We start from the raw sequence: 21,320 nt of genomic DNA on the forward strand, positions 1-21,320 counted from the left end.
GGGTGTTTCCAATTTAGAGTACTCCCTTTTGGACTACAGGGGGCCCCGGCCGTATTCATGCAGTTGATCAACGAAGTGTTGCATGAGCATCTATATAAGGGGGTGTTGGTCTATTTGGACGATATTCTAATTTATTCTGACAACATGGCCGACCATATAAGATTGGTTCGAGCGGTCTTGAATAAACTCAGAGCAGCTGAACTCTATGCCAAACTTTCTAAATGTGAATTCCATCAAGACAAAATCGACTATCTTGGATATCGTATATCGCATGAGGGAATAGAGATGGACCCGGAAAAGGTCCGGGCAGTAATGGAATGGGCCGCACCGCGCACCCGTAAACAGTTACAGAGTTTCTTAGGGTTTGCTAACTTTTATAGACAATTTATCCCCTCTTTCGCAAAAATCGCACTGCCAATTACAAACTTGCTCAAAACAAAAGGGGAAATAAAACCCAAACCCTCGAAACCACTAAAATGGACTATGGACTGTCAGGCCGCTTTCGAAAAACTGAAACGGCTGTTTGCAGCTGAACCTGTGCTCAAACACCCCGACATAGAACAACCTTTTGTAATACAAGCGGATGCTAGCGACGTTGCCGTAGGAGCGATACTCTTGCAAAAGAATGAGAATGGAATATTACAACCCTGTGCTTACACATCCCGTAAACTATCTGAAACAGAAAGGAGATGGGCCATATGGGAGAAGGAAGCGTTTGCAGTTAGATGGGCGCTGTTAACATGGAGACAATTTTTGGAGGGGGCAAAACATCCTTTCGAGGTGTGGACTGAACATAAGAATCTAGAAGCATTAAAAACACCACGCAAATTGTCACCCAAACAGGCACGCTGGGCCCAACATTTCAAGCGTTTCAATTTCACTTTACGTTACCTTCCTGGGGGAAAAAATTTCATGGCAGACGCACTTTCCAGATTGCCACAGTACAACAGCATAAAGAAGGAACTGGTTCAACCAATGATCCCCTTAACGCAATTGGCAACACCCGTCACTACCAGAGCGCAGAGTAAAACCGATCCAGAACTCTCAGGGGATTTACTCGAAAAGTTACGAGAAGCACTAAAAGTTGACGAGTGGTTTAAACTCCACTCGAATGAATGCACACTTCGCGATGGACTAGCTTGGGTTGGATCGAAATTGTATGTTCCGACCACATTAAGACCAACCGTATTGAAATATGCGCATGATGCCAAAGCCGCAGGACACTTTGCGTTTGTCAAAACTTTACATCTTGTTAAGAGACAGTTTTGGTGGCCTGCACTAAAAAAGGACATACAGACATATGTGGCTAGCTGTCCAGTATGTGCCTCGGCTAAAAGACCTCCAGGAAAATCCCCTGGATTACTGCAAAGTGTGGCTAGACCGAACGCCCCATGGAAGGAAATATCTATGGATTTTGTGGTGGACTTACCCGACAGTGAGGGCTGCACTGTCATTTGGGTAGTAACTGATTTGTTTTCTAAACAAGTACATTTCATACCTTGCTCAAAGATCCCTTCAGCAAAAACCCTCGCAAAGTTGTTTATTCGGCAGATTTACCGACTACATGGGTCTCCGAAAAGAATAATTTCTGATAGGGGTGTGCAATTTACTTCCAGTTTCTGGAGAGAATTTTTAAGATTGATAGGCTCCGCACAGGGGTTGAGTTCCAGTCACCACCCTCAGACAAATGGTGCTTGTGAAAGAACCAATGGGGTACTCGAACAATACCTTAGATGTTACGTGAATTACCAACAGGACAATTGGGTAGACTTGTTGCCATTTGCAGAAGTGGCGTATAACAATTCTGTGCATAGTAGCACCGGATTCACCCCTTTTAAGGTTGCATCAGGCCAGGATTTTGTACCCATTCCCGAGTTACCTCAAGAGGATCCCCAAAATCCCTCTTTGATAGACTGGATAGAACAATTAAGGAGCACCTGGACAGTGACTCGGAAGGCATTAGATGAGGCACACCGAGCTCATAAGGCACAAGCCGATAAGAAACGGTCCCCAACTCACATTTACAAAGTGGGGGATAAAGTTTATTTGTCTACCAAATACTTACAAACCACCCAGAGGTCTAAAAAGCTGGGGCCTAAGTATGTAGGACCATTCCGTGTGATCAGACTGATAAATCCAGTGACAGTTGAATTAGAATTACCAAAAACTTTGAGACGAATACATCCTGTATTTCATGTTAGTTTATTGAAACCTGAACACTCATCTCCCCTAAGGGTTGATCATAGCAACCCTCCAATTCCCATCCTAGTAGAAGGGGAGCAACATTTTGAGGTTAAGGAAATCTTGGACTCTAGAAAACACCATGGTAAAATCCAGTATCTGATTGCCTGGAAACATTTTCCACTATCTCAGGCTGAATGGGTAAATAAACGGGATGTCCGAGCTCCCAAGAAAGTTCAACAGTTCTATGCCAAATACCCTGATAAACCTTGATCATTGTATATATTCTGTTTCTCTTTCTCTTTTTCCTTTTAATTAGGACTAACGTCTCTTCTGCAAGAGGGGCCAAATGTCAGCATCAGCTTTCCTGCTTTAGCTGCCATAAGAAACGGGGAGGGATTAGGTATGGAGCAGAGGGGGGGAAGAGAGCAGGAGGGGGTTTGTCTTTGTAGGAGGGTACTTCGGGGAAATCGAAACTACATTTCAGAAGGGGATGGCCGACCAACTGTCCTGACATTCCTGATGGATGACGCTGCCAGACGTGTTGCCACCTGACCTTTGGAAGACCTTTAGATTGGCTGAGAAACTATAAACACGAGGGGGGGAAGAAGCTTAGTAGATGCATTTCGCGCGTTTTGATCACTTCCAGCTTTTCACTGGGATGTTAATCTTTTCATATTCAGTAAAAGTACCAGATTCTTCAAAATGCTTGAGTTTGGGGTTTTCTTTCCTGGATACTGAAGGAAGCATACCTGACACTGGCGAAGTCTAGGATTAGGCTACCACAGACCTTTTTTGATATGAAAGAAGATTTGGAATTAAAAGATATTTGGAGAATACACAATCCAAAAGAATTGGACTATACTTTTTTTTCAGATAGACATAGATCCTTCTCTAGGATTGATTTCATTTTGTTGTCAGATGATCTACTTGTTAAGACAAAAAGAACAAAGATTTTTCCAAGATCCATAGCCCAGTATGGATAGAAATTGAGATAGGCAAGACTGAGAGACGCTCTTGGAGATTAAATGAGAACTTGTTCAGATATGAAAAAAATATAATAGAACTTAAAAAGCACTTGAAAGAATTTTTTGAAATAAATTTGAATAAAGGCACCCCAATAGAAATTGTCTGGGATGCAAGTAAAGCTTACATGAGAGGGGTGCTTATCTATATGAACTCTAAACATAGACTGATTCGACAAAAGAAAAGATCTGAATTGGAAGCAGAAATAAAGAATAAAGAACAGTTACTTATTAAGAATCCAACAGATGAAAGAATATGTGGTGCTATAAAACTTCTGAAAGACCAATTTCAAATGCTTATGGCGGAACAAGTTGCAACAAACTTACAATATGCGAAGCATAATACATTTTGTAACGCTAATAAACCGGGCAGATGGTTGGCCTATACATTGAGGAAAAAACAGAGTATACGGACTATTGATAGTATTGATATTGGAGGGAAAGAAATTTTTCAACAAAAATTAATTAAAGAAGCTTTTGTGGATTATTATACTAACTTATATGCTAAAGAGGATGTGCAGAATGGACTTATAGAAAAATATCTAGATGATAAAAGAGTTATAAAAATTACTGACCAACAAAAGGAAAGAATGAATTATCCTATAACAGTGGAAGAGATAATAGTAGCAATTAAACAATTAAAAACAGCTAAAGCTCCTGATACGGATGGCTTGACTGCAGTCTATTATAAAACTTTGCAAGTCGAAATGGTGGAACAACTTAGAGATTTATTTTGCAATATTCAACAAGGGGGTAAAATACCCCCATCATGGACAACAGCTTACATATCTTTGATACCAAAAGAGCAAGCCGGTCCTAAAAAACCGGAGAATTATAGACCAATATCTCTTTTGAACTCCGACTATAAAATTTATGCGAAAGTATTAGCCAACAGGTTGATGCCAGTAATTCAAAAGGTGATTCATGACGACCAAGCGGGATTTATCGAGGGTAGATACATGAAGGACAATGTAAGGCAAGTAATAGATCTATTGGAATATCTTGAGAAGAACAAACAGATCCCTGCAGTGCTGGTTTTCTTGGATGCAGAGAAGGCCTTTGATAGAGTGGATTGGAATTTTCTACTAAAGACTTTAAAAAAGATGAACTTTGGGGATCAATTTGTACAGGCGATTTCAGCAATTTATCAAGAGCAAAAGGCACAGATTATTATTAACGGAAGCTTGACAACAGAGTTTAAAATTGAAAAAGGAACAAGACAGGGATGTCCGCTGTCCCCACTTTTATTTATTTTAACACTAGAAGTCTTGTTAAATACAATACGGGACTCTAATATCTTGAAAGGTATAACGATAAGGCAAGAGGATTACAGAATAAAGGCATTTGCAAACGATCTAGTTGTTACCCTAACACAGCCAATGGAATCAATAATCCTGATGAAGGACATTATACAAGACTATGGTAAAGTTTCAGGTTTTAGACTGAATCACAAAAAGACTAAGATGATAGTTAAAAATATGACACAAGATCGTAAACACGAGCTTGAAAGGAGGGCAGGTTTTGAGGTTGTACCAAGGGTAAAATATCTAGGAGTCCAGGTTGCAGAATCAAATATGAAATTGTTTCAAAATAATTATGAAGTGTTGTGGCGAGAGGTGCAGAAAGATATGGAGACTTGGAAAAAACTGCAACTGTCTCTACTTGGAAAAATAGCAGCAGTTAAGATGAACATTTTGCCAAGATTTCTTTTTTTGTTTCAAATGATTCCGGTGCTTAAAAGTGATAAACAATTGAAAGTGTGGCAAGCTGGAGTGAATAAGTTTGTCTGGAACGAGAAAAAGCCGAGAGTGAAATTGAAAATTATGCAAGATGTTCCAGAAAGGGGAGGTCTTAAACTACCAAACCTACAGCTATATTATGATGCAGCAGCTTTGACTCTAACAAGTGATTGGTTTGGAAGGAAAAAGACTGGAATATTGAATGTAGAAAGTTTTGATCTTGAATTTGGATGGCATGCCTACTTATTTTATGATAACAAAGTCGACAAAGTATTTAAAAGTCATATACTTAGAGACTCTTTGATGAGAGTTTGGAAGAAGCACCAATTCAAATGGGATTATAAAATACCGCTATGGCTGGATCTTGGTCATACTTTGTGGAATACAAATATAATGTCACTCGGGGGGGGGTTATATAAAGAGGTTCTTTTTACAGATGCGGGCAGATGGCAGCTGAAGACACTACAGACACTGTTGGCTGAAGGGATTAATATAACCTGGCTACAATATAACCAATTGCAATTGAGATGGAAAGAGGACCAAAAAACTGGTATTATGTTGCACGAGGAAGAATTGGTTAGATACATAAAAGAGAAAGGTCCAATGCATATTAAAAGGCTTTATAATGTTTTGTTAGAAAGGGATTCAGAAACCGAACTAGTTAAAGATTGTATGATTAAGTGGGCTCAAAATTTTGAAGAACCAGTGATGTTGGAAACATGGGAAAAAAATTGGGTTCAGAACGTTAAATTTACACAGTCGCAGAATTTGAGGGAAAATTTCTATAAAATGTTTTATAGATGGCACTTAGACCCCAAAAAGTTATCATGTATGTACCCTAATGTTCAGCCAAAATGTTGGAGATGTGAATGTTTGGATGCTACATATTATCATGTTTGGTGGACCTGTAGGAAAGTTAAGGCTTTTTGGATAAAAATTTGGTGGGTCATGCAGAATGTTTTGAAGAAAAAAATTCAATTCTCTCCACAATTGTTTTTATTGGGTATAGTTAAGGGTTTTACATTGGGTGAAACAAAATTGATATTGTATATGATAACAGCAGCAAGATTGTTGATAGGTAAATACTGGAAGAATGAAGCCTTGCCCACTATTGAGGAATGGACTTTGAAGATGGCCAGTTTTGCAGAGATGGCGAAGATTTCAGCATACTTAAAAGATTGTTCACAAGAGACTTATGAATGGGAATGGAAAAAGTGGATAGAATATGTTCAGAACAAATATCAAACTAGGAAATATCAAATAGCTTTTACTTGAAAATAATGTATTAGAAATTTTTTAATGTAATGAAGATAAAAAGAGAAATTATAAGGGGGAGGGAGGGGTTCAAGTTTTATACAAGTTTTATACTAAGGGGGGTTTTGTATCAGATATGAGTATATTGTGTGGAAGTCTGGGGGGAGGGGAGGGTTAGGGAGGGTTAGGGAGGTTTGGAAGTTTGGGGTGGGTGGTGGGGGGGGGGAAAGGGGAGAAAATGTAATTGTAAAACTTTTGCAATAAAAAAAAAAAGAAAGAAAATTCAAACAAGCCAGGAAGATGGTTGGCATACTAAATGAAAAAGGAGAGAGAAAAAAAGTTAATCAATCAACTAACGGATGAGGAAGGAACTGTATGCTATCGAAATAAAGAACAGAAGAAAACAGTACAGAATTATTACGAGAAATTCTATAAACAAGAGACAATATCAGAAGAAAGGATAAAACAATACCTAGAAAAATCTGAATTACCCAAAATACCAGAAGATTATAAAAAGGCATTAGAGGAAAGAATAACGATGATTGAACCAACAGAGGGGATTAAAAAACAAAAGAATGGCAAAGCGCCAGGCCCAGACAGATTGCCAGCAAAGCAATATAAAACATTACAAGATGTAATAAGCAACACAATGCTGGAAGTATTTAATGAATTCTTGATAGAAGAAAAGATACCAAACTCGTGGATGGAGGCATATATTACTCTTATACCAAAAGAAGATACAGACCTGCAACAAATAAAGAACTATTGACCGATTTCCCTGTTAAATGCGGATTATAAGATATTTGCATCAATAATGGCTGATATATTAAAGAGATTGTTAAATGAATTTATACACATGGGCCAAAATGGTTTCCTACCTAAGAAACAGATTAGAGACAATATGAGAATAATTCTGAATACTTTGGAATATTATGAAGCACATCCAGAAAAACAAATGGTGTTGATGTTTCTTGAGGCACAGAAGGCGTTTGACAACGTGAATTGGCAATTTATGATAAAACAACTACAGACTATGGATTTTGGGGGAAGATTTATCAATATGATTAAAACAATTTATTATAAACAACCAGCAAAAGTGATGGTAAATATCACAGATTTTGATATGACAGAGATATGACAGAGAAGGTTAATATTATGAAAGGCACAAGACAGGGTTGTCCTCTATCGCCATTATTATTTGTGTTGACATTAGCGGTATTAGAAATATAGAAAAATAGAAATATAAGACAAAATGAAGAGATAAAAGGTATTAGAATTAAAAAAGAATATAAACTACAGGAATTTACAGATGATTTAGTCTTTATTTTAGAAGAGCCACAAGCAGTTGGGCCAAAATTAATAGAACAAATAGAAGAATATGGAGAAGTGGCAGGGTTGAAAATCAATAAAGAAAAAACAAAAATATTGGTGAAAAATATCACAGAGAAACAGAAAAAGGAGTTAATGGAGAAATTGGATATTCAGATTACTAAAAAATTAAGATACTTAGGAATTCAGTTAACAGCAAGGTGTATTATGATTAAGGAGGATAATTACTATAAATTGAAAAACAGATTGAGACAGATTTGGAGAGATAGAAGAATCTACAATTATCATTAATGAGAAGAATAGCAACAATTAAGATTAATGTATTACCAAGATTGTTTTTATTTCAAATGATATCGATAAAAATAGGAAAAACGTATTTTGAAAATCTTAATAAAATAATGAAATTTATATGGCAAGGGAAAAAAGTGAGAATTAACATAAAAATGTTACAAGATGCAAGACTCAGAGGAAGGTTTAGACTACCAAATTGGGAATTATATTATCAGGCAGCAACATTATCATGGATGAAAGAATGGTTTGAATTAAAAAACACAAGGTTATTGACATTGAAGGGTCATGATCTGCAACTGGGTTGGCATGCTTTTTTATGTATGGGAAGAATAAGATACATAGTTATTTTCAAAGACATTATGTAAGAAATGCTTTATTATCAGTATGAGAGAAAGTTAGAGAAAAACGTTATTTGAAAATACCAATATGGCTTTCAACAATGGAAGCATTAGTACATCCAAATATTATTAACATGGGAAATATTATTAGATATAAAGATATTTCATCAGAAAAGGGGGAATTGAAAACGAAACAAGAATTAGAAGAACAAGGGATTGATATGAAGTGGTACACACAATTGCAAATACGATCGAGATATGAAAAAGATGCAAAGTTATAGAGTTTTTATTTGGAAATGACAGAATTGGATGAGATCATTTTTCACACTTATGACCATTGCAGCATCCCCACAGTCATGAGAGGGTGGGTGAGGCAAAGCACTCCTCGACGTAAGTGACATCGAGTTGGCCATGCCCAACCAGCCACGTCCAACCAGCCAATCATTAGGGCAGAGAACCGGTTGTTAAAAAATTTGCAGCCCACCACTGGGCGTAAAGGCAGCTGGGGGAATCTCCTCGGGAGAGGTTGCTGACAGCTGTTTGAAGGATTGATTGGTGTTATTATTGTTGTTGCAATCCTCCCTTCTCCCTCCTCTCCAACCGCCCCCCCTTATTCCTTTATTGAACCAGACATTGACTATCTCATCAGCCAAAAGCAGTGTCAGATGCCTAAAAGTGATACTGCCATTCAATTGGGAGAAGGGGGAGACTTGGATTCGATTTACTAGCATTGCCTTTGTCAACAAATATTTTACAACCTATATCCTGGTGCCAAAGAGCCGAGATCCCCTTAACGTTGAGGAATGTTTATGACAGCCATGTGGGCTGTTTCACTTTAAAGGATAAAGGAGAAACGATGTGAATACATATTTATCCGGTTCTCAGGGCAGCTGGTAAAGAAAACATCTTCATACTTGTATATTGGCTAAAATCTGCATTCTGGCTTAAGGGAGGGGTCTCTACTGCTTTAATCCTACTTGTCTTGCCTAAGGGTATTCAGACCTTGCTTTGAATCCATTGCTGTCACTTCTGTTTAATAAAAGGGTCCTTTTGAAATATTACATTTCAAGAGTTTTTACTTTCTTAAGTTGGGAGGAGAAGCAATCCTTACAAGCAGGCCCACACTTCCCATTGAAATACTAATAAGTTTATGTTAGTTAAAATTGTTCATTTTAAATATTGTATTATTATTTCATGTTTTTTCCACTACAAATAAGATATGTGCAGTGTGCATAGGAATTCGTTCATGTTTTTTCAAACTATAGTCCCCCCCCCCCCCGCAACAGTCTGAGGGACCATGAATTGGTCCCGTTTAAAAAGTTTGAGACCCCTGGACTATGCAAAATGAACTAGCATCCAGCCCAAAAAAGAACAAAAACACCCAAACAAATCTCCACCAGCAATCAGCACCCAGATCAGCATAGATTAACTCCAAGGATAACATCAGATCAGCAATCAAGTAAACAATACCCCAGGCAAGAAACTGCCAATGAAGTCAACAGCTAACAGTCCAACCAAAGAATCTCTAAGACCACCCCCAACCACCACCAACACCAACAGGAAAGCCAATAGAATATAAATTGACAGCAAACTGCACTCTTTACTAGCACTGATGATGTGACCTAGTTTAGGTAATGAAAGGTCTGCAAGAAAACAAGCAAGCTCAGAGACATCAAGGACCATTTCAACCCTGAGCTACAAACATTCTCCTTTATTTGTACTTTAGGGGCTATCACAGGGCGGAGGGGGTCGATGTATTCCCCAAAACATCCAAGGACAGAACAGGAAGCAATGGATGGAAGCTCAGTCAAGAGAAATCCAATATGAAACTACAGAGAAATTTCCTGACAGTAAGAACAATTTATCAATGGAACAGCTTATGTCCTGGTGTTGTGGGAGCTCCATCAGGAGTGGTCTTCAAAAAAAGATTGGACAGTCCTTTGTCAGGATACAGAAAGTTCTTGTCAGGGATTAGACTAGAAGACCTCCAAGGTCCCTTGTAGCCCTATGATTCTATGATTTTAGTATAGTTGCTTTCAGCAGCTTGCAAAAATTAAAGATTTACACAACAATCATATCTAAATTGAGGAGAGCCTATCCCAACCACTAGTTCTTTAGTCTTTTGATTCAAATACAAAGGAACAAATTCAGTCTTCTAAATTGTTTCCAGAGCAACATTTGAGTACTGAAAAGATTAAGATTAGTGTGAGAGAGATCTCAGTTTTCCTCTATCCTGTCAGAACTGCCATCCTTTGCTCTATCCTTACTTTACTAGATGCCAGCCTGCCTATGAACTATGCGGGGAGAGAGCTGGGGAAAAGGGGAAACCAAAACTAAGCATTATGCTGTCCCAAGAGAGTAGTTCACCGTCACAAGGTCACAGGCTTGGGAAATGCAACTATCTAGCCCACCTTTGCAGGGGCAGTTACAAAACAACTTCTTCAAATGTAACTGGACAATCAGAAGATAACGGGGTGAAATGAAAAAGGGAAATTTAATTGGGAAGCTGTCACGCACAAAACCACAGTTCTGGCTTTGATTTACTGTAACCACTTGGCTTTTAGTAAAAATATTCTTTTTGCTACATATGGAGTCGAAAGTCTTGCTTTCCTAGAGAACCAAGTTGATGCAGGTCAGCCACAGAAGCTCCCTGGACAAGTCTCTATTGGTCCAGCCTACCTCAGTAGGTTGCTGTTTTCTGGAATAAAATAAAAAGAAATCCTTATGTGAGCTGCCTTAAGCTTTGGAGCAAAAGTCAAGATACAAATCTAAACAACAACATCATTTCTTAATGGTTTGATGATTTTAACATGGACAATTCTTGGCAGTCCATTCAGCAATTTGTACCATAAGAGGCCCATTATTTAAATATCCATCTGTTTAGACTGATTGGTGATCATTGTGCTCAATTTTCAAGGATTCTACAGATTAAAATTCCTGGGATATATGAATATCTTTTATCTTGCAAAAGTCACAGCTAAATCAACCATGTCTTTCCATAGAAGATTTGCAAAGAAGCGTCCTCGCTAACATACTACAGACATGTCTACCTACTTCTACTGTTGTGCATCTTTCACACAAATCAGAGGGCTACAATTGGGGAGGAGACTGGGAACTGTACTAATATCTGTATATATCTTCATCTCTTCCACTAAATGTTGTTAAGGTCAACACAAAGGCAAAAGCCAGAAAGTACAGTCTTCAGTACTTTGGACTCTTAAGGAGATCTATGAATATCATCATGTTTCCAGGGACAATAATGAGAATTATTTATCTTATACAGACCAATCAGCCTGACACTGAAGTCATATTTCGTTCTTTGACAAAGTGACTAAATTAGTAGACCAAGAAAATGGACATAGTATGCCTCAGTGAGGTATTTGACAAAGCAGACCACAAACTACTTCTTGGTAAGCAAAAAAAAAAAGTGAGATAGATAGCATCATCACCAGATGGATCTCTAACTGGTACTCAATTCCGTTTTATACCCAATCCTCTTCAATATCTTCATAAATGATTTAGATGAGGGAATAGAAAGGAAACTCATCAAATTTGCAAACAACACTAAACTGGAAGGAATAGCCAACACCCCAGAAGATAGAGTTAGGATCACAACAGACTTGAACATTGGGCTCTATCTAACAAAATGAAATTCAATGTAGGGAAAAGTAAGGTTTTACACTTGGGCAAGAGAAATCAAATGTAAGGTACAGATTAGGTGAAACCTGGCTCAATAGCAGTACTATGAGAGGGATCTTGCAGTCCTAGTGGACAATCACTTAAATATGAGCCAGCAGTGTGCAGCAGCAGCCAAGTATATTAGTGTATTTGTGTGCGTATCGGGCCACGGTCCATTCGAACCCAGAACCCTTCCTTCACAATTGGTAGCGAGAGGATGTTCAATGGACCTGATTCGTAGCACAATGCACTAGCATGCCCACCATTAAACCAACGCGACAGGATAAAGTCGAGACCCGGGCCTTTACCAAGAGTAAGTAACTCCAAGGCTGATTGATGGAAGAACAAGCCAGGATGACTTCAGCTGGAGGACTTCAAGCAACGGTCAGGCAGGAGAGCGAAGAGGCTGTGAGTTTTGAAACAGACGCCCCAGCTCTCGAGATGCACATTGCAGAAGGTGAATTTTTTAATTTTGATTTTGATTTATATTTTGATTTGATTTATATGCCGCCCTTCTCCGGAGACTTAAGAGCGGCTTACAATGCGTTAAGTAATAGCCTTCATACTTTTGTATATTTATACAAAGTCATCTTATTGCCCCCACAAACTGGGTCCTCAATTTACCTACCTTAGAAAGGATGGAAGGCTGAGTCAACCTTTTCCCCCGCTTGGAGGAGCAGTAGGTGGACGGGTATCCCCTATGGCAACGAGTGTAAGACCGGTGGGAGAAGATGAAATGAGGTCCATAATACTTCGAACCCTCGGTCTTCCCATGACATCTCAGAATCCAGCTGCTGATTTCAGCGTTTTAATGCAAGCCACAATTACGCCAGCAGCAGCTCGAGAAAGGACTGGAAACACCAGGCCAGTAAGAGATTTTCAACCTTCCCCCCTAACCCCCCTCGCTGGCTGTAAACCTAAGGCAGGAAACAAAGGACTGCCTGTTTTAATTTTCCCGCCAAATGTTATGGCGCCATCTACTGCCCAAACTGTTTTAGATCAGCCGGCTGAAAGTTTTACCCCTCCCTCAACTGCAGCATTGTCAGTTCCGGTTGCATCTGAAATGCCACCAACGTTGCCTGGGCGGGTTACTACCCAGATGACCAATATGGTGATGGCGGGCACAGCCTTGAATGTAAGGAATTCACCTCCTGAATCCGAAGTTACGAGTGCAATTGAGACATTAACTGCGCTTTTTGGAACTGATTTTCAGTTATTCCTTGCCCAACGTGAAACTGCAACTCGTATTAATACTCCCTCGATGTCTACGACCCGTCCTTCATCTGTTGCAAATGGGGCGGGCACTCCCATGGTCCCCCCCAGTTTTTGGAGCTACTCCCGGGACTATGCCAACTGAAGTTGATGTTCCAGGAGAAACGCTCAAGATTTTCTGCGGGGGGGCAGCCAAGGAGGTCTTTGCATTCTGCACGACAGGCACAGATGACTCCTGAGTACATACAGCCTGAGAATTTGACCCCCTCCATTGAAGGGGGGCCACCACCGAGTGACCAAACGGCAGTTTTTAGGCCAACTGCCGTGATCACCATGCCCTATTGTCAGTTTAAAAATTTGCGGCATCATGGGAGGCATCATTTTGCTAATCCTACACTTTCAAATGCAAATATTTTGCCATCGGGTTTTAAAACCTTACACATTAGTGGAAAGAATTTAGAGGAATGGTCTAAAAATGTGCAGGTTATTCTAATGAGGGAAGATGTGTTATCGTTATTGCTTGATCCTCCCCCTAAACCCTGGACTATGGAAACTGATCTTTTGCATCACAAAGCGTTTTGTGTTTTGCTATCAGCCATTGACCCTGCTTTGTATCCCAGTATTCCACATGGTTTAACTATATGTGAGGTTTGGCAAAAATTGTTTAAACTGTTTTGTTGCAAGAATTCAAATGCAACAAGCAGAATTTCCAGGGAATTTCATTCTGCGAAATTGAAACCAGGTATTGACATGAATGAACACCTTTGTGAACTTAATAAAATGCGGGAGGAATTAACCTTAAGGGGACAGCATGTAGATGAACAAATTTTGATTAGTATCATAATTAACTCCCTAGATCCTAGTTGGGATAATTTTGTGTCCCAATTGGACAATATTAGTACTGAAAATATGTCCCTGGAAGTTCTGTCTGGTAAATTAATTGCTGAAGACAACTTGAGAAAAGATAGGGCAACCTTCCATGGGAAGGATAGGCAAATGAAAAGGTCAAAAAGCCCCGACAGGATTTATACTGTTGGAGAATGTTTTAATTGTGGGTCTAAGGGTCATTACAAAAGGGATTGCCCACATAATGCTAGAGCACGCCAAAGGGCGCCCTCTGGTGGTCGGTATAGAAAAAGATCACCTACCCCACATGGGAAGCCACAAGGTAACCCTTCCAGTCAGAGAAGGGGTAGATGGCTGAAGAAGGATGATAAGAAGGACAAATTTGGTTTTGTTAGTAACCCTGTTACTGTAATTGAGACATCTGAATCAGATCTCTCAAGGAAACAACGTGCAAAACTATGGTTGCTGGATAGTGGCGCTAGCAAACATATTGTGAATAATAGAAGCCCCTTTAATGAATTGAGGGGATATAAATCCATGGTTAAGGTTGCAAATGGTAAGAGGGTGAGAGTTATCGGCATTGGTAAGGTTTTTATTCCTGGGCTTGGGGAAGTTGATGATGTTTTATATGTACCTGACATTGATCATAATCTACTCACCACTGTGAAGATAAGTGAGAACTCTAAGATATTGTTCACAGAGGGTACTGCTGTGGTTACCAAAAATAAGCATGTGGTTGGGGAAGTTTTGAAAATCAGCGGTTTACCTTATTACTCTCCTATTTCAAAGGCTGAGGAATCTGATGTTACAAACCAGGTTACCACTTTTGATAGTGATGATGATGAATCCCAATTTGATTCAGATGATGACTTTGAAGGTACACAAGAGAAGGGGAATTTTAAAGGTAATTGTAAAAATGTTTTAAGCAGTAAGAAGTCTGTAAGTTTTAACCTAAAACAGGAAAGAGTGAGCCTGAGAACACCAACACAATCTCCATTGGCAAGCCATTACATGATGAATGTGCTCATCTCATATATCGCAGATTGGGTCATTTATTTATTTATTTATTTATCAAATTTGTATACCGCCCTACTCCCGAAGGACTCAGGGCGGTGAACAGCCAAACAGTAAAATACATAAATACAAAATTTAAAAAACAGGATAAAATCGAATTAAACAATTTGGCCCAGACAAATTAAAACACCCAGTCGTTTAAAAACAGATTAAAATTTGCATGTTTAAAAAGAAAAGAGGGAAAAAGATTAGACCAGGCCTGCCTGGTGGAATAAAAAGGTCTTCAAAGCGCGGCGGAAGGTGCGCAGATCCGGGATCCTCCGTATCTCCGGGGGGAGCTCATTCCAGACAGTAGGTGCCCCCACAGAGAAGGCTCTCCCCCTAGGGGCCGCCAGTCGACATTGTTTGGCTGAGGGCACCCAGAGGAGCCCCTCTCTATGAGAGCATACCAGCCAGTGGGAGGCTATTGGTGGTAGTAGGTGGTCCCGTAGGTAACCAGGTCCTAAACCATGGAACGCTCTAAAGGTGGTAACCAAAACCTTGAAGCGCACCCGGAAGACCACCAGGAGCCAGTGCAGCTCGCGCAGGAGAGGTGTTACATGTCGCTCCCATTACCACCCGCGCGGCCGCACTCTGCACCAGTTGGAGCCTCCAGGTGCACCTCAAGGGGAGCCCCATGTAGAGAGCGTTACAATAGTCCAGGCGGGAAGTGACGAGGGCATGAATGACCGTGCGTAAGGAGTCCCGATCCAGAAAGGGACGCAACTGGCGAATCAGGCGAACCTGATGAAAAATCCTCCCAGTCACGGCCGTCAAATGCTCTTCTAAAGACAGCCGTGAATCCAGGAGGACGCCCAAGTTGCGAGCCCTCTCCGTGGGGGCCAATGATTCGCCCCCAATAGTCAGTGATGGCATCAACTGACTACATCGGGACATCGGAAACCACAGCCACTTGGTCTTGGACGGGTTGAGCCTGAGCCTATTCCTCCCCATCCAGATCCGCACGGCCTCCAGGCACAGGGACATCACTTCAAGGGCATCATTGGGGTGATCCGGGGTGGAGATGTACAGCTGGGTGTCATCAGCGTACTGGTGGTACTTCACCCCGAAATCACGGATGATCTCGCCCAGCAGCTTCACATAAATGTTGAACAGGAGGGGTGAGAGGACCGACCCTTGCGGCACCCCACATGAAGGGTCTCGGGGTCGACCTCTGCCCCCCTGTCAACACAGACTGCGACCGGTCAGAGAGGAAGGAGGAGAACTACTGCAACACAGTGCCTCCCACCTCTAACTCTTCCAACCGGTGCAGCATGATACCATGGTCGATGGTATCAAAAGCCGCTGAGAGGTCTAACAGGACCAGGACAGAGGAGCACCCCCTGTCCCGAGCCCTCCAGAGATCATTTATCAACACGAGCAATGCCGTTTCTGTGCTGTACCCGGGCATGAAGCCCGACTGGAACGGATCCAGATACGTCATTTCATCCAGGTGCTGGGGGAGCTGTTGCGCAACCACTCTCTCAACAACCTTCGCCACAAAGCGAAGGTTGGAGACCGGACGATAATTAACCAACATTGCCGGGTCCAGGGAAGGCTTCTTGAGGAGAGGCCTCACCACCGCCTCTTTCAAGGCGGCAGGAAAGTCACCCTCACCCAACGAAGCATTTATAATCCCTTGGAGCCAGTCTCGTGTCACCTCCCGGGAAGCCAGCACTAACCAGGAGGGACACGAGTCCAATAAACAAGTGGTCGCGTTCAGTCTGCCCAGAATCCTGTCCACGTCCTCAGGAGTCACAGGATCAAACTCATCCCAGATCACATTCTCAATTCATCCCCAGTCCCTCCCCCTGAGACTACCCAGTTGGAGTCCAAATCTTCCCGAATCTGAGTGATTTTGTCATACAGATACTGAACAAAATCCTTGGCTCTACCCTCCAAGGGGTCCTCCCGCGCTTCCTGGTGGAGCAGGGAGCAGGTCACCCTAAACAGGGCGGCCGGGTGATTATCTGATGATGCAATAAGAGCAGCAAAATAGCTACATTTCGCTGCTTTTATCGCCACTAGGTAATTCCTAATATGAGATCTTACCAGTGTCCGATCCGATTCAGAAAGACTGGCCCTCCAACTACTCTCTAGGCGTCTTTTCCGGCGCTTCAACTCCCTCAGCTCCTTGGTGAACCAAGGAGCCAAATGAGATCGGCGCCGGGTCAGAGGCCGCAAAGGCACAACCCGGTCCAGAGCTCCAGCGGCCGCCCTATCCCAGGCGGCCACTAGGTCTCCAGTCGAGGCGTGTGCCAAAGCCTCAGGAAATGGCCCAAGCTCCATCTGGAACCTATCAGGTTCCATCAGGTGCCTGGGGCGGAACCATCTTACCGACTCCGCCCCCCTGCGGCGGGGTGCAGCAGTTCAAAGATCGAGACGAAGGAGAGAGTGATCAGACCATGACAAGGGCTCAGTAACTATATCCCCTATCTCAAGATCACTCAACCACTGTCCAGAGACAAAAACCAGATCCAGCATGTTTCCCCCCGTGTGGGTAGGGCCATGAATTAACTGGGTCAGGTCCATAGCTGTCATGGAAGCCATGAACTCCCGAGCCACCTCAGACACCTCGCCTCGGCGGTAGGTTGAAATCCCCCATGAACATAAGCCTAGGGGTATCAACCGCCACCGCAGCGATGACGTTGAGTAGCTCGGGCAGGGCTGCTGCCACATGGCAGGGAGCCAGGTACGTGATCAGCAAACCCAGCTGAACCCCGTGGCCCCATTTCACAAGGAGGGATTCACAGCCGGCCGTCTGAGGAACAGTAGCCTCCCTCGGTCTCAGACCTTCTTTAATGATAACCGCTACCCCCCCGCCCCTGCCCTGTGACCTCGGCTGATGGAATGCATGGAAACCTGGTGGACACATTTCAACGAGGGGAACCCCCCCCTCCTGGCCCAACCAGGTCTCCGTAATACCTGCCAGGTCCGCACCCCCCTCCTGAATAAGATCACAAATAAGGGGGGGGGTTATTTACTACGGACCTTGCATTGCACAGCATCAGCTGAAGGCCCGGGCCCTGAGGGTCTATGCAACTTGGGGAACGGGTGGAGCCTTGGGGGCCGGAGCACGCCACCGCTCGTAAACAGTGAGTGCACACTCCCCTAACACAATATAGCCCCCTGCTCCCGCCATATCTACCCCTCCCACCCACAGTATTGATGTTCAAAACACTATCTGGATGAGCTCTAACCCCCCCACCCCCCACGCCGCACTTCACGGCCAGACCTGACCCTCCGTCTTGTGGGTTATCCCCCATACCCACAGCCCGAGTTCTAATTCGACCGTCCCCCTCCCTGGGACCCTTAAATGTTTAACTAAACATTTCCAAGTCATGTAAGTTTCCCAGTGGTACAAAAGGTATCTGAATGTTCGAATGGAACTAGGGTTAAAGATTGTAATATTTTTCTGGACTGTTCTATTTGCAGGATTGCAAAGTCAAAAACAAGCCCTGCACCCAAGAAATCCCTGAGATATTCTGAACACATATTCCAGTTGGTACATATGGATCTGGTGGGTCCCTTGAAAGCCTCTTTTGGTGGGAATCGTTACTTTCTGACAATTGTAGATGACCATAGTAGGTCTGGATTTGTTTACCCTATCAAATCCAAGGATCAGACATTGTCTAAGTTTAAGGAATTCTGCCGCCTAGTGGAGAATCAGCATAAGGTCAATATTCAAAAGATTTTGACCAACAGAGGAACTGAATTTAATTCAGCACAGTTCTCTGATTGGTTAAAACAGAAAGGCATAGTACACTTGCGAACTTCGCCTTTCAGAATGGAATTTCGGAAAGACGGAATGGCGTGCTGCAGACAATGGTAAGGTGCGCACTTGAGGATGTTAACTTAAGTTTTTCATATTGGGCGGAAGTTGTTTCATATGCAAATTATATACTCAACCGGGTATGGTCCAGTGTGGTACAAAAGACCCCATATGAGATAGTGTATGGCCATAAGCCAAAATTGGCGCATCTTCATGTATTTGGAGTGATGGCTGATGTCCACGTCCCAAAAGAGCTTAGAAAGAAGGGGGATAAAGTCTCAGCCAAACTGAGGTTTATGGGCTATGAGACAGGTTCTAAGGCCTTTAGGTTTGTGGACACAAATGGGAGAATTGTAATATCTAGGTCAGCTACTTTTTACAAAGGCACTAACTGGAGCAGGATCCATGCAAATGAGATCCTGGCTCAAGATTCCCCTCGTAGTAAAAATAAAAACGCAGAAAGTGTCTGAAGGCCTATCTACTGATAGCGACACCTCTGGTTTTGGAGACGAGGAGGACAATACACCCCCCCAAACCCTTGAAGGGACTCTTAAAGTGGAAAACGAAGACAGCATGGAAAGAAGGGCATCCCACTTTAAAAGAAAAGAATGGTGATGGTGAGGAAGATAATCCATCAGATAGTACTGGAGTGGATGAAGAATCAGCTAAAAGGCCAGTTCGATCCACTAGGGGGAAGAAGCCAAAAAAGTATGAAGGTTTTGTCACTTCTGTTGACCAGGTTTTGGTTATACCCCAAAGGTATGAAGATGTGTTAATGCTATCTGATAAAGAACAACAAAATTGGCGTGCTGCGATGGATACCGAATTGCAGAGTTTGAAAAAACTAGAGGTATTCACCCCAACAGTTACCAACGAACAAAAAGGTAATTGGCACAAGATTTAAGAAAAAGCCCATTAAAGATGGGAAGTTTATTTACAAGGCGAGGTTGGCTGCACAGGGTTTCTCACAAAGATTCCCTGATGATTATGTTGACTAACATAATCTCGCCTACAGTGCGGCCTGAAAGTGTGAAGACCGCACTCACTATAGCTGCCATACAAGGGGAGAGTGTTACCAATTTGACGTACAAACGGCATACTTACACGCCAAGTTAGATAAGAAAATATATGTTAAGGCTCCTCAAGATGTAGATCACCAGGAAAATGATATTTGGCTTTTAAACAAAAGCCTCTATGGCCTTAAACAATCTGGCAGAAGGTGGTACAAATGCCTTACCAGTAGTTTAAAACAGATGGGTTTTACAATCTCGTCAACCGACGAATGTGTGTTCATTAAAAATCACCAGAATATTAAATGAACAGTCCTGGTTTACGTGGATGATATTTTGTATGTCTGCAAGTCTGAGGATAGATGTAAGTTGTTTTCCAAGGAGTTAAGCAAGAATTTTGCCCTAAAGCCTCTGGGTCGGATCGATAAATTTCTAGGAGTCCAATTCGTAAAAACGGAGAAGAGATATGAACTCTCCCAACAGGATAAGATTATAGAATTGGTAGAAAGGTGCAATATGACAGAGGCCAAACCTTGTGACACACCCATGCAGACAGATTTTCTTAAGAATATGTATGCTGAAAGTGAACCTTTTGAGCAAAAAACACTTTATAAATCAGTGATAGGATCATTGTTGTATATTGCAAAGTGGACTAGGCCAGATATCAGTCTGACCGTAAAGGTTCTGTCCAGGCATTCTGAGAATCCCACTCAATACCACTGGAATGGAATTAAAAATTCCATTTATTTATTTAAAATTAAGGTATTTAAATAACACTGTTAAACATTTACTTTTATTAGAGCCAGACATATCAGATAAGCCAAGTTTGTGTTGCTACGCAGATGCTGATTGGGCAGGGGACATTAAGTCCAGAAAGAGTACTTCAGGTTATGTCATTTTCCTGAATGGGAGTCCCATCCATTGGTACTCAGGTAAACAGAAGTTAATTGCAACTTCCACTGCTGAGGCAGAATATGTGTGTTTATCGAAAGCATCTAACAATCTGGTATGGTTTGATGATCTTCTAATAAACCTGTGGGAAGAACCAGTGTATCCTACTGAGATTCATGAGGATAACACAGCTGCTACCAATATCTCGCAGGCTGATGCAGTGGGACAGAGGTCAGTTACATTGACATCAAGTACAAACATGTCAGACAACTGACCAGGATAGGTTTTGTTAGGACAGTTTTCTGCGAGACAAAGGAACAAATAGCAGACTTGCTCACGAAGCCATTACCTAGGGATCAACATCAATTTGGATAAGATATCTATGACAATGTAAGGTTGTCTTTCATACCATTGTAATGTATATGTTCATGACTTGTATGTACATGTATTTCTGTAATCAATTATTGCAGAGAAGGGGATTGTCAGAGGAAAAACCTTTTAGCATATTGCTGCAATTAATTGATTGGTTGGTTTGAACATTTTGAATGAGCCAATCAGAGCACAGCTTCCTGGCTCTGAGTTTCCCGCATTTTCCAACGGTCAGTTGGTCAGTATATAAGTAGCAGCAGGATTGCAGCCAACCCACACAGAGACTCTCATGCAGACTCTCTCAAAGACTCTCAAAGAGAATCTCCAGAGTT

General features: G+C 41.8%; 1 protein-coding gene across 4 annotated transcripts in view; it reads right to left on the reverse strand.

Moving 5' to 3' along the window:
- PROM1 (prominin 1) overlaps positions 1-21,320 on the reverse strand; it is a 257,556-nt gene that overhangs the window by 167,516 nt on the left and 68,720 nt on the right. The gene's annotated exons all lie outside the window — the stretch shown is intronic.

Source organism: Pantherophis guttatus, chromosome 8 (genome assembly GCF_059756535.1).
Source record: "Pantherophis guttatus breed Tessera chromosome 8, ASM5975653v1, whole genome shotgun sequence".
Lineage (NCBI taxonomy): Eukaryota > Metazoa > Chordata > Lepidosauria > Squamata > Colubridae > Pantherophis > Pantherophis guttatus.